This window comes from Arachis stenosperma, chromosome 2, assembly GCF_014773155.1.
Source record: "Arachis stenosperma cultivar V10309 chromosome 2, arast.V10309.gnm1.PFL2, whole genome shotgun sequence".
Taxonomy (NCBI): domain Eukaryota; kingdom Viridiplantae; phylum Streptophyta; class Magnoliopsida; order Fabales; family Fabaceae; genus Arachis; species Arachis stenosperma.
The window spans coordinates 23,734,056-23,744,802 of NC_080378.1; the positions used below are offsets into that span (position 1 = coordinate 23,734,056).

The 10,747-nt window shown below is 34.7% G+C and overlaps 1 pseudogene; it reads right to left on the reverse strand.

Moving 5' to 3' along the window:
- Positions 1 to 5,136: 5,136 nt before the first annotated feature.
- Positions 5,137 to 10,067, reverse strand: LOC130962704 (uncharacterized; annotated as a pseudogene).
- Positions 10,068 to 10,747: the final 680 nt, after the last annotated feature.

Below are 10,747 nucleotides of genomic sequence, written 5' to 3' on the forward strand. Positions count from 1 at the left end.
TACAATATAAGATAACAGGAAACTCATTAAACAATTTAACCTTCATACATTAATATTTCCATCCTAGGTTCTCACTAATCTGTAATCAGAAAACTCTCCTAGGGAATGCTAGTCTAATTCACTTTTATTAAAGTTTTCACAATCATTCCTCTTAAAGTTTTCTACCATCCTCCAAACTCCAAACAGAATAGCCCTTAGCGTCAACCAACACCAGCATAAGGGACCTCTCAGATATGCAAACAAAAGCAAAACAAACAAATAATGCAAAGTAGATTCACATAAGGCATTTAGCACATAGACATTTAATTATGCACAATTAAATAAGCCAAGACAAGAAGTAACAAGCCCAAATAATTTAATCAAATGCAAATAATGTATGCCTGCCCTATAGCCGATGATATCATATGTCGGTTATACAGCATAACACGGAGCAAATGGGACTAAACCACAACCCTTGCATCTTACTCGCATAATCTGGAGCAAGGGGGACAACCTCAACCCTTGCCTCTTACCCATGCAGTGTTACAATTCTCAACCTAAAGCAAGTGTGACAAAACTCAACCCTTGCATCTTACCTGGTGTCTCAAACCTTTACCCGGAGCAAGTGAATAATACCACTGCATCTTACCTGGTGTCTCAAACCTTTATCCAGAGCAAGTGGATAATGGCATTGTATCTTATTGTCTACTACATCTTATCCAGTATCTCAAACATTTATCCGGAGCAAGTGGACAATGCCACTGCATTTTACCCGGTGGTATTTCTCAATCAGATTCAATCTCATTTTCAAATTCATTCTCAATATCATTCCACTTCATTCAAAATTCATAATTTAAAATCAATCCTTGTCATTCTTCATTATCATAGCCAAGCTTATCATCCTCAATCAAATTCAATCATCATCATTCTTCTCACTATATTTAATACATCTCTCCTCAATATCAAACTAACTCCCTCAATAGGTTTGCTCTTCTTCTTAGACCTAACACTAGCTATTGGACCTTAAACAGATGTTATGGAAGTTTACAAGTTTATCAGGAAAGTCAAACAATTAAAACAGAGTTTTGTGAGAAAAACAGGTCTTGTGAGTGCGCATCATTGCTGTGTGTACACATGCACCATAACGAATTCCCAGCACGTGTGTACACATTATAGTGTGCGTACGCACAACTTGTAAAAATTTTAGGGTGTGTGCGTGCGTACGCATGAATCTCAACTCACGCTATGCTCTGTGCGTGCACACAATAGCGTGCATGGAGACACAAACCATAAATCTTGGTTTTCTGCAACTTCACAGAGTTCAGTTTTTTATACCTAAATTCCAACGTTCATAACTTTCTCTATGAAATTCCATTTTTCTTCATCTTTATACCATTTTAAAGTCCTCAAAATCATCTTCGATTCAAGACAAAATTCACTCAAATTCAAACTTCTAGGGTCAAGTTACGGCCTACCAAAGTTGGTTAAAATTCTATTTTTACCAAATTTGCATAAACAATTATTTTGATCAATTCTTCAATTTAATTCAATTTCAACCACTTTCTTACCATTTCTAAGCCTTCTATACATTCATTTATCATATTCATTAAAAAATATCACATGCTCAATCACATAATTATCATCTCAAACTCATGCTTAGTCATTCAACGTATCTCATCAACTTACCGAACTTATCTTTCACAGACTCTAACCCAAATTCACAGCCTCAGGCCCAACATTTTTCAATTCAATGCAACTTTATACAAACACACATTCAACATCCAAATATCAATTTCAACAATGTATCAATTACACATGCCAATTCCATCCAATTACACAATTCAGACATATTCTTAGGAGAATCTAGCCTAGGATTTTATGCCACATTACATGGTATTTAAATAAAACTTAAACCATACCTCTAGGAAGCTAAGATCAATCCTCAATTTGTGAATTTCACGAAGATTAGGCTGCAACCTTTACCTCCACCAAGCTCAAGCACTACCAAGGCTTAATTTAATGCTTCTAATACTCAATATTTACCCACTAATCCATGGTGAAACCCAACAATTACTCAATCTAGATAACACCTAAACCATCAAAACCATGAAAAACTCAACAATCCCAAGCCACAATGCAAATTCAAAGAAAAAAGAGAACTAGGAAAGAAATAAAAAGTTTCTTACTACTTTGTTTAGATAGAAATGAAGAAGATTCCAAGATGAATACGTGGCTACAAACGACTCATCAATAGGAGTTATGTATTGAGAATTATGGGCAGATGAAATTTGGGAGTGATAAGGGTTAAATTTTGTTTTACTTCTCTTCCTCATCAGCGTGAAAATGAAATGGGAAAGGGGGAGAAGGCTGATTTGCAAGCTTATAAGTGGGTTTGTGTAAGTGGGCTTGGGCTTATTTAGATCCGATTTAATCGGGTTAGTTCGTTGGTCCAACTTGAGACTAAAATCTTTAATATTATTATTTTAATTCGTATTTTAAATATTTTTACTTTTCTATATTACAAAATTTAATTTTCTAATCCCCTTTTTTCATGATTAACTTATTAATTAATTATTTATTAATTTACGAGGTTTTACAGAGGACAAATTGATGGGTCTTATCTAAGTCATATCGCTTGTAAGGTCCCACATCGGTTGGAGAAGGGAACGAAGCATGCTTTATATATAAGGGTGTGGATACCTCTTCCTAGCATGACGCGTTTTGACGAGTGAGTGTGGGGGCTTCGGCTATCATCCCTATCGTTAAAGGCAAAACCGTGAGGTCTTGTGTGCCAAAGCGGACAATATCATGCTAGCGGGTGGTCTGGACTGTTACATCGCTCGTATCTAGAACCTTTGGCACTAGACAGATATTGGTGTGATTAAAATTTTTCAAAATTCTACCTCTACCAAAGAAACTCCTCACAGCTCGGAACACGTCTTCTCCTACTATATCCTAGTAGAATTAGAAGAATTTAGCCGTTATATCATCCTCTTCTGGTGCACTCTGAGGGTAGATATAAAAGTAGCTCTTTTTTACCTCCTCCATAGAAACAGGTCTTCTGAGTCTTCTACGATTCATATTAGCTGTAATCTTAGACTCGAAGTCAGCGAAAAAAGGCTCAAGATCTGTCTGATTAAAAGATGTGAAAATACTCTTAAAGTAGTCCTCAGCCACCTAAGCAATATCAGCATTGGTTGTTGCCATATTCCCATTATCCTTCCGCAGATGTCATATCTTATTTCTTCTATTTTAAATTTTCAATGAAAAAAGTTTGTACTTTGGTCTCCTTCCTTCAGTTATTTAATTCTAAATTTGTTTTTTCAATAAAATTTTTTGTCTAAATATGCTTTTTCAAATTTCTGTTCAAGTAATTCAGCATCTCCCATAATATCTCATGCCCGTTTTTGTTCTAGAAAAGCAATAATGTGTGTGCGTGTGTATTATTATACATTCTTTTTATTAATATTAAAAAAAATTTTCTATGTGTGTGTTATTATACATTCTTTTTATTAATTTTAAAAAAATCTTTCACTTTGTAAGAAAAGTTATAACTGAATCACAGAAATGTGTGTGTATTATTATACATTCTTTTTATTAATATTAAAAAAATCTTTTACTTTGTAAGAAAAGTTATGCCTGAATCACAGAAATCTTTATAAATCATTATTAAATATATGGACTTATATTGTGTCTAATAAAAAATTAGACTAATTAATTGTCACTTTAAAAATGTATACTAAAATAAATAATTTTGATTATGCATGATTTGTGAATCATTTAATTAATATATGATAAATTTCTTTTAAATAATAATGCATTCATACAAATAATAATATAATAAGAATAATAATAATAATATGGAGAGTATTATGATTACGTAAAGTATTGTCAATTATAATTATAAATTTATTTAATAGTAATAATAATAGGTTTGATCTGATTTATAATAGAAAAAAATAAAATTTTAATTAATCTTAAATTAATAATCTAAATAATTGCCAATTAATATAATTATATATTTATTATAGTCAGTAATTGTAGTTATTAACTTAATATATTTTATATCTATAATTATTTATATATATATAAATATATATTTACGGACAACTAAATTTTAACTTGATAAGTATTTTTTTCATACAATAATAAAATTTTTAGTGCAACTATTAATATTTTATAGAATTATTTTCGTGTATTAATATTTTAAAATTATACACAAATAAAGTTATTATTTGTTCACAATAACTTCATATAATTAATTAAAATATTTATCATATCTTGAATTATTTTGTATAAATATTTTATTACAATGTCAATAAAATATTTTAGTACAACTAATAGTATTTTTTTGGATTTAGTTTTTGTTAGATTAATGATTTAGAAGTACAATTTACTATTAAAAATATTTTTTAACTTAACTATTGAATTTTTCCTTAGTTATATTGGAAGCCAATAAAAATAAATTTATAAACCAAAAAAAATATATTAAAAAATTTAAAAATAACATATCTAAACATAATAGTCGTAATATATAAATTGAGGTAACAATTTAAAATTCTCTAAAACTAATATAATCAAATGCTAATATTAGAACTAAACTATTTAAAAGTTAAATAATAAATTAGCTATTCTAGACCTTAAATACAAATAGATTATAATCATTCTCGAAACGACAACCAATTGAAATAATGTCATACCTTAAACATTTAGAATTCGTGCAAATTCAGACCATGCTCTTGTTAAATAAGCTTCATCATATGCTATTTTGTAATGCAGTAAGATATAGAATAGTCATGCCAAGAAACTAATTGACCTTTATTCTCATCAATGACATTGCATTGACACACTAGGATCGGAAGGTGGTAGTTTCTGAAAAAAATCACAATAAGTTATCAAAATATTTTGATTATAAAAAAATTAAAAGAAGAATGTTTAAACACATTACTAATCTTTGAAATTGTAGTTACAAGGCTAATATAATTCTTTGAAAACTGAACCTAAATTGAAGAAACTCAATCTCATTATATGCTCCACTTTGAAGATTTTTAGGCAGACGTAAAAAGCATGGAGGGGATGGAATTTGAATTTAGCTTATAAAATTTTTTGGAAGCAATTGTTCAATAAAAGATCGAGCTCCTCCTAAGAAAACTAACTTTACCCACATTCCATTGGGTTATTCATAATATATGAGTAGATCCAACCATCTTTCAGTAAAATAGAGTTCATTGCCTCTTCGTTAAACTCTTCCATATAATTAGAATATGGACCAGTGAATACAACCCGAGGTGGTATTTGATAGATGTGGTACATTGTAAATGATTGCGAAAAAGAGAATCACATTATAAGGTTAAATTAAAAAAATAAACTTGAGTAAGAACAATAATCAAATTATCAAAAGAATAACAGAATGGGTACGTCAAAAAAAAATCATAAAAAATTATAAATTATACCAAACAACAAACAAAAACAACAACAAAGCCTTGTCCCACTAAGTGGGGTCGGCTACATGAATCAAACGACGCTATTGTGCTCTGTCATGTATCATGTCTACAGAGAGACCGTTTACATGTAGATCTCGTTTGACCACCTCATGGATGGTCTTCTTAGGTCTTCCTCTACCTTTCGCCCTTTGTCCATCTTCCATCTCATCCACCCTCCTGACTGGATGTTCTATCGGTCTTCTTCTCACATGTCCAAACCACCTGAGACGCGATTCAACCATCTTTTCCACAATGGGTGCTAGTCCAACTCTCTCCCTTATATCTTCATTCCTTATTTTATCCAATCGCGTATGACCACTCATCCATCTCAACATCTTCATCTCTGCCACACTCAGCTTATGTTCGTGCTCCCCTTTAGCCGCCCAACACTCCGTACCATACAGCATAGCCAGTCTTATAGCGGTGCAATAGAATTTACCTTTAAGTTTTAAAGGCACTTTTTTATCGCATATAAAATCAGATGCACTCTGCCATTTTGACCAACCTGCTTGGATCCTATGATTTACATCCTGTTCAATCTCTCCATTATCCTGCATGATGCACCCAAGATACTTAAAACTTTTAACTTTTCCTAGGATATTTTCTCCAATCTTCACCTCTATATTGGGGTTCTCCCTTCTCAGACTGAACTTACATTCCATATATTCTGTCTTGCTACGGCTTATGCGCAGACCATACACTTCTAAAGCTTCTCTCCATAACTCCAACTTCTTATTTAGGTCTTCCCTTGATTCTCCCATAAGGACGATATCATCGGCAAAAAGCATGTACCATAGCACAGGCTCTTGGATGTGCTCTGTGAGTACTTCCAAGACTAATGTGAAAAGGTATGGACTTAAGGATGATCACTGGTGTAATTCTATACCAATAGGGAATTCTTCTGTCACACTACCTTGAGTCTTCACACTAGTTGTGGCCCCATCATACATGTCTTTAATTGACCGAATATATGCGATCCTTACTCTCTTCTTTTCTAAAACCTTCCATAAGACCTCCCTTGGTACCCTATCATACCATTTTTCCAAATCAATAAACACCATATGTAGATCCCTTTTATTACTACGATACCTCTCCATCATCCTTCTTAATAGGTATATCGCTTCAGTGGTAGATCTTCCTGGCATAAATCCAAATTGGTTCTTTGTTACTTGTGTCTCTTTTCTTAACCTCCGTTCTATCACCCTTTCCCATAACTTCATAGGTACCAAGGTGCTCTTTCTCCACTCATCAGGCATCTTCTTTGACCTTAAAATCTCATTAAAAAGCTTGGTTAACCAGTTGATCCCTTTTTCTCCAAGACCCTTCCAAACCTCAATCGGGATATTAGCAGGTCCTACTGCACTGCCATTTTTCATCTGCTTTAGAGCCTCTTTTACCTCGAAGTCTCGAATCCTTCGATAGTAGTCAAAGTTTTGATCTTCTTCCCTTGTGCATAATCGACCAAGGCTCGGAAGAGTCTTCTGTCCCTCATTAAATAACTCGTAGAAGTAGCTCTTCCACCTTTCATTAATCTTCTCTTCTTGAGCCAACACCTCTCCATCCTTATCCTTTATGCACTTAACCTGATCCAAATCTCTCGTTCTTCTTTCCCGGCTCTTTGCGATTCTATATATACTTTTTTCTCCTTCTTTCGTGCCCAAAGACTGGTAGAGACCCTCATATGCTCTTGTTTTTGCTTCACTTACAGCCACTTTTGTCTCTTTCTTAGCCGCCTTATATTTTTCCCAGTTATCTGCATTGCGGCATAAAGACCACTCTTTAAAGCATTCCCTTTTTATCTTTATCTTTTCTTGTATACTCACATTCCACCACCAGGACTCCTTGTCTCTTGGTCCTATTCCTTTAGATTCACCAAAACTTTCTTTTGCTGTTCTTCGAATAACTTCTGCCATCTCCCTCCACATCTCTTCTGCGCTTCCATTCCCATCCCACTTTGCCTCTTCTCCTACCCGTCTTAGGAATCTTCTTTGTTCCTCACCTTTCATCCGCCACCACCTCGTCCTTGGATTCTTCGTATGATGTCTTTTCCTCAACTTTTGCTCAACGCAAAAATTCATGACGAGCACCCTATATTGTGTTGTCAAACTCTCTCCCGGGATAATTTTACAGTTAATGCAAAATTTCCGGTCGACTCTCCTCAACAAGAAGAATTCGATTTCAGAGCTTGTCATGCCACTCTTATAGGTTATAAGATGTTCGTCTCTCTTTTTAAAATATGTATTTGCGATGAGAAGATCAAAGGTTGAGGAAAAGTCCAAAATAGTTTTACCCTCGGTATTGATCACCCCGAAATCATGGCCTCCGTGAATACTCCCATATCCAGTCACTTCTCTCCCAACATGGCCATTTAAATCTCCTCCTAAGAAAATTTTATCTCCCAAAGGTATGCCTTAAACCAAACTCTCTAGATCCTCCCAAAACCTTATCTTGTGTTGTTCGTCCGAACCCACTTGCGGTGCATAGGCGCTAATCACATGGAAAGCACCTCCTTCCACCACAAGTTTGATAGAGATGATCCGATCTCCCACCATCTTGACATCCACTACATCCTTCTTCCACTGCTTATCCACAATTATTCCAACCCCATTCCTATTCTTTACCTTTTCTGTATACCAAAGTTTGAAACCAGAAGTATCCAACTCCCTAGCCTTTGCACCAACCCATTTCGTTTCTTGTAGGCACATAATGTTAATCTTCCTCCTTGTCATGGTGTCCACCACCTCCATGGACTTTCCTGTTAGAGTACCTATGTTTCATGTCCCAAATCTCAACCTTCTGTCGCTTCGACCTTTACCTTTTACTTTGTGAACTAGCTAATTTACCCTCGTCCATTCACAAAAATGCGAGAACCCTTGCTCATTTAACACTACATCCGGGCACCGATGCAGCGGCTCTTACTTTGATACCGTACTTGAGCCATACGGCGCATTGCTTCCGGGCAACGACCTAGCTTTAGCATAATAATGTCTTTGATTTATGTCATGGGGGTTCGGCTATATTTTTATGTTGGTTGCCGAAGACCTAACACAACCCTCCTCCTTTATCCGGGCTTGGGACCGGCTATGTACCGCAAGTGTAATATAGGCGGAGTTATTATAAATTATACCGTAAAAGAATAATTTCAATGATTGATAACTAGTATAATTATTTATTAAATACTGATTTTATATAATTATAAAGAAGATATTTTCTTAAAATATGTTTAGAAAAGAGAGGCATGCATACCGGCCTAGAATGCACCACATCAGCATTCTTGACGCCAAAATGTAATCTGTTGTAGAATATGTAACACCCTACCACACAGAGCCTTATGCTTAAGTCATAAGACAGAGGTGGTGAGGTATTATGACCTCTAAAAGAAAAATATATATAATATAGTTGAAAGGATATAATATTCAAGGAGCCTTTGAAGGGAAGTTTAAAACAAAAGTCATTACACTCACGTGAAAGAAAAACTTGCGTGTGAAGAAACATAAGATATATATATATATATATATATATATAATAAAAAAGAAGTATCAAAAGACACATAATATTCAAGTTCCAGGCTCAACCTACGAAGCCAAAGTTGGCCGGAGAAATTTATATAATTATATACAAGTCCCAAGATCTAAATTACTCAAAACAACCTCAGTTCTCCATCAAGCCTTTTTGAGGCACAAGAGTAAAACATATAAAAGGAGAAGTATAACCATATATATATATATATATATATATATATATATATATATATATATATATATATATATATATATATATATACATAATAATACACAAAACCCCAACTTCCAACTTCGCTACAGATTAAGTGCAGACGTCTAGCGAGGCGCATCTTGACCTGCATCTGAAAAACAAGAATATCATATAGGATGAGAACCAGGGGTTCTTAGTATGGTTAAGGTGCCCACATATATAATAAATAAGGTCCTGGAAAAGCCAGAGACAATCGTAGAACTCCGACATTAGATTATAAAACTTAAAGATTTAAAGACGAAAGCCATAATCAGGGTGGTCTTTTAAGGTTCTAAACGTAACCAAATCTATCCAAAACCCCTTAATTCACCTCCTTTCCTCCAATCCTCCAACTCCGGTGAAATCACAGACAAAGAAACAGGCAAAACAAGCCTAGGTAGAATACAAATACAGCAAATAGCAAATATAATAACTAACATAGTAAATTCACTTAAGCATTCCTAATTAATACACAAACAAGCAATTCAAACAATATGCATATGATGTATACCTGCCCTATGGTTGTTGATATCAACTGTCGGTCACTTAGCCAGCCCGACATATTCTGGTAGCTAACCATGGACAGAACACCAAACACGGAGCAAGTGGGACAATGCCGCAACCCTTGCATCTTACCCGCGTACTCAGAGCAGGGGACAACTTCACCCTGCCTCTTACCCAGGCGGTGTTACAATTCTCGACCCGGAGTAAGCGGTGATAGAACACAGCCCTTGCGTCTTACCCGAAGCCTTAGACTTTCCCAAAGTAAGTGGATAAGACCACTGCATCTTACCTGGCAATCTCACCACTTACCCGGAGGCATATCACAATCAAATTCAAGTTCATTTTCATTATTATTCCAATTCATTCATAATCATTAATTGCCACCGCCTCTTACCCGGATACCTCTATCTCATTAAATTCACTCAAATTCAATCACCATCATACCTTAATGTCATTATCCTCATCAACCTATTTCTATCTCAATTGAAATTTATTATTATTATTATCATCATAGTTACATTAGTTCAGTTAACACTTCTCAAGCTCAAATTCACCACTTCATAATCATAATTCATTATCCCATAACTTGTTTCACTCCCAAGTTACCACTTTTTCCTAACTTCATCTCATTACTAGGCATACTATTAAGATCTGGGGCTAAAAGAGTAAAAATAGAGGTTTAGATGTTCAAAAATAGACTTTAAAACACAAAATTCATTTTTGCTTAAAACAGAGGTCATGCGTACGCGTGGGCATGCATTTTTCCTTGCTTGCGTACGCGAGATGCCCAACCAGAAAAGGGTTGGTCGTGTCACGTGCAGGAGGTCGCATACGCAACCCCTCAAAAATCACTGCTCGCGTACACAAGCACCCTACTCGCATACGCAAGATATGTAGAATCGCAAAATTGTTGAATACTACAGAATTTTCAATTTTGCACACTGAACATCTGACGGGAATAACTTTCTCATTTTAAAATTTTTTTATTCGTTCTTCAAACGGCATACACTTCACGAACCAAACTTTTA